We start from the raw sequence: 4,756 nt of genomic DNA, 5'->3' as shown, positions 1-4,756 counted from the left end.
GCTTTGTACTATCACCTTACCTCGCTCAATAAACCTTGCTTTGCTGCCCACCAAATAAATAAATAAATAAATAAATACTTGCATTTCTGTGTCATTTTTGGAAAAATTATGGTAAAGAATTCACATCCAAAACCTCCCAAGATTTAGCAAGTTTGGATAAAATATTTTGTTTTTACACCATTTTGGAGGAAAAATGTGGCACATGGTTATGTCCGAAAATACATTTTGGGAAAATGTGGATGAAAAGTCATCTTTCTAAACCATTTTGGAAGACAAAAATTGCATGGGACTCACATCTAAAGAACCCTACTTTTTGGAAGAAAAAGCTGGCATAGAACTCATGTCCAGGAAACTGCATTTTAAAGTGAATTTACGTTTAAAAAATATGTTTGAGGGCCACTGTGTAAGAAAATATGCTGCAGGACTTATGTCTAATAAACCTCATGATATTAGTAAATTTTAATAAAAAATAACATTTTATGGCCATTTGCAAAGAACAATCTGGCACAGGGCTTACCAAAAATACCTCCTAACATTTGAGGACATGTGGATGAAATGTCACATTTTTAGGCCACTCTGGAAGACAATCTGGCATAGAAATTATGTCCAAAAAAATGCCAAAAAACTATTTAAGCCAATTTGAAAAATCACATTTCCAGGTCTTTTAAAAGAAAACTCTTGCATAATACTTATGTCTGAAAGATACCAAGATTTGAGTGAATTTGGATCAGAAATCACATGCTCTGCATAATTTAGAAAAAAAAAAAACTGATGTAAGACCTAGTTCCAATAAGTACCCCAAATTTGAACAAATTTAGAAGAAAACATCACATTTCCAGGGCATCTGGGACAAATATCTGGTATATGACTTATTTCCCAAAGCTCCACTATTTATATGAAGTTGGATTTTAAAAATCATGTTTCTTGTCTGTTTGTGAGGAAAATTTGATGAAGGCTTTTTGCCCTCCAAAACCAATGATTTGAATGAGTTTGGATGAGAAAGTGTATTTCTAGGTAGTTTTGCAAAATAACATAGCATAGAATTTATAACCACACCTAACAATTTGAGCATACTTCGATGGAAAGTCACACTTTTTTGTCATCATAGAAAAGTCTGGCAGGGCACCCGGGTGGCTTAATAGGTTGAGTGTGTTAGGCTCAGGTCCTGATCCCAGTGTCCTGCAACACATCGGGCTCCGCTTCTCCCTCTCCCTCTGCTCCTCCCTGCCCTGCTCCTGCTCTCTCTCTCACATAAATAAATCTTTAAAAAAAAAGAAAGAAAGAAAAAGAAAATTTGGCGTAAGAATATTTTCCAAAAACCCATAAAACTTAATGAAAAATTTGTATTTTCAAGACTATAGTGTAATATTATAGACAGAAAATCCACTTGTGCTAATTTGGATGAAAAATATCTTTCTAAGCCATTTTAGAAGAAAAGCCAAGTGTGTAAGTTTAGGTGCAAAACTTAAACTGCGTGAATCCGTATGAAAAGCTGCATTTCTTGGGCTATTTTGGAAGAAAATTCTGCTGTAAGACTTCTGTTGCTGAAACTCCACTAATTATTGCTCTAGCTTTAGTACGTTTTGAAACTGGAAGTGTAGTCCTTCAACTTAGTTCTTATTTTCTAAAAATACGTTCTATTGTTTTTCAATGTAAAACATAGCACGCTGTCGGTAACCTTCTCAGACTGTTTTCTCCAACCCTCCCCCCACTGGTTAATCTTGGAGATCTTCCCATGTCGGTGCATAGAGATGTTTCTCGTTCTTTGACGATATGCAGCATCTTGTTCTATTTATGCATGGTTGACTTTAATTAGTTCCTCTAGTGGTGAACTTTTTTCTTAACTAAAATTCGAAGTTCCTACTGCCCTGAAGAACTCATGTAAATCATTTTGCACATACACGTGTACAGCTACTGGATAAATTCCATTGAGCTTATGGGCTCATAAAGGGAATATGAATTTTTAATTTTGGTAGATATCACCAAGTTGTCCACCTTAAGACTTGTGCCAATTTATACTTCCAAGACTAACGTGTAAGTGTACCTGTTTCCATAGGCTACAAAAGTATGTTTTCAACTTTTGTAATGTTTGCCAGTCTGACAGGTGTAAATATCACTGTGTGGTTTTCATTTGTAGCTTCACTGACAATAAGGACACTTTCAAATGAAAATGACTTCCTACACTGTGATCTGAGTCTGATCAGTCAGTTTGAGTATTTTTTGTTGTTGATTTTAAAAACTCCTTTTCTAGGGATATTTTATAGATCTCTTTATAATACGGACTTCAGTATTTCTCTCCAGTTTCTCTTTTGTTTTGGCTGAAGGTGTGGGTTGTCTTGCAGAATTTATTTTTGTGTAGCGAACCTCGACCTACTTTCATTATGGCTTTAAGATTTTGAGTCATAGTTAGAAAAGCCAGTCCTGTGTTTCAAGGGTGTTATAATTATCTATTGCTATATAACAGCAACACTAAAATTTAGGGCTTAAGACAATTTTATTATCATCCTCCCTCACAGTTCCCTAGGTTGACTGAGCTCAGCTGAATGGTTCTCTCTTGAGGTGTGAAGACTCAGCAGAGGGGGATTTCCAAGATGGCTCTATCACGTAATTGCAGTTGGTGTTAGCTGTTGGGTAGTTCAGCGAGGGCCACCGACCAGAACACCTTCATGAGGCCTCTCAATGTGGCTTTGAAGTTTTCACAGCGTGAAAGTGGGATTCAGAGTAGAAGCTATAAGGCTTTTCATGAACTAGAAGCATCGGAAGTCCCATAATATCACTTCTCCTATCATCTCTCGATCAAGCAAATCACTAAGGTCAATCCCAGATCCACGGGGAGGGTAATTAGACTCTCTCTCTCTCTCTCTCTCTCACACACACACACACACACACACACACACACACACACACACACACATATATATGTGAAGGAATCGATGACACCCATCTTGGAGACTACCTCCACAGTCTACCATCTGCACACCAAACTTCATGTCCATCCCATGTGAAATATACACTCATACCTAAGACCCTCAAAATCTTATCTCATTATGGCATCGACTCAAAGTTCAGAATCTTGTTATCTAAACCACATCCAAGCATAGATGATTCTTTTATCTGAAGACTGGAGTGCTAAAGACACGTATCTGACATTCAATGTTGATTTAGGGATAAAATATAACCGCAATAAATCCTTCTATTAAAAAGTGGAGAAATGACAGATATACAGCAGTACCAGTTCACAGACATTTTGAAATTCAGCTGGGCACATGCCACCAGTTCCTTAATTACGGTCTAGTACTGCTCCCTGGCAGTGATTCTCCATTGCTTTTATGTCTACACTTACTCTTTTCTGTAAGAAATGGCCTGTATTTGCAGCTTCGATTTCTCAGCCTGTCTCCCTGCACATAGAAAAGTAGGGATTTGGGGGGCACCTGGGTGGCTCAGTCGGTTAAACATTTGCCTTTGGCTCACGTCATGATCTCCGGGTCCTGGGATAAAGCTCAGCATCAGACTCTCTGCTCAGCGGGGAGTCTGTTTCTCCCTCCCCCTGCTGCTCCCCCTGCTCGTGCTCTCTCAAATAAAATCTTAAAAAAGAGAGAGAGAATAGGGATTTTTCAGACGAGGCTGGTGTTTCTATTACAAACTCATGTTTCCCATGCCTCTTAGAGAAGTTCACTCCACTAGAGAAAACCACGTCCACAGAGCTCTTCGGGCGAAGACTCTCTCTGGTTTGAGTTGCCAGGATGCTGTAGGATGACATCTTTACAATTCATAGAAACGGTTTTGTGTAGTTGAGAGTCTAGGAGCTATATACCTAAATCTTCTTAAGTCTTAAAAAAGGGTTTACAGCTGCATCGTTGGGATGGTCTTTTCCTTAAAGGTCATTTGTTGAGCAAAGCCACTTTGGACTGGAACACGGAGAAAGTATGGTTAGGAGTCTTTAAATATGGCTGAATATCTTTACCCGTGTAATTGGAGAACCACTGAGGGTTTGCAGCGGGGCCTGGGCCTGGGATGGAGAGCTGAGGAGCACGACTGTAAGTTCTAAACCCTGGTATTCCAGGACTGACAGGGGAGAGTGGCTTCAAGAGTCTTCTCCCTGTTATTAGAGGACTGAGGAGAGCATGCGGTTAAAGGTCATTGTATTATTGGAGTCTCAGTGAGGTGGTGTGGCTGGGGGTGGTTGGAGATCCTCCATGTTCTTGGTGGTCTGATAGGAATATGACTGGAGACCCCAGGCTCTGAGATGAAGGAACCGGTTGGTCACAGCTAAAAGACCCCAGGCCTGGGGATCGGAGTGCTAGGAACAATGTACTATTGAAGGGACTCCATGGTGGGAAGACCAGGGACTAAATAAATTCTGAGAAAAAGCATTTAAGGTGGTTAGGGGATGATTCAGCAAAGGCAACAGTAGAGACATCTGAGAGCTGGGAGGAGAGAAGCGAGAAAGGGAGCTGTCACAGAAGCCAAGGGAAGAGGGTAGTTGCAGATCAAAGTGGACCTGCTAGGGGAAGCCATGTTTTTTGGAAGACACCTGGAAGATTCCCTCCCCTCACCCAAAATCCCTGAACACAGTTCCTCGATTTCCCCCCTCTACCAAGGACCAGACTTTCCAGTAAATAGTCTAGTGACTCAGTTCCTGTCTTCCAAGGAATTGAATTCTTGTGGGAGAGTGGCCTTAGGAGTTCAAGCTATCTGTACCACTCCTTGTTCCCTGTCTTTACAGATGAGTGAATGAGATATGCAGTCAAGGTTA

This window comes from Ursus arctos, unplaced genomic scaffold (genome assembly GCF_023065955.2).
Source record: "Ursus arctos isolate Adak ecotype North America unplaced genomic scaffold, UrsArc2.0 scaffold_16, whole genome shotgun sequence".
NCBI classification, from domain to species: Eukaryota; Metazoa; Chordata; class Mammalia; order Carnivora; family Ursidae; genus Ursus; species Ursus arctos.
The sequence above is the reverse complement of the archived record's forward strand: the minus strand, read 5'-3'. Positions refer to the sequence as shown.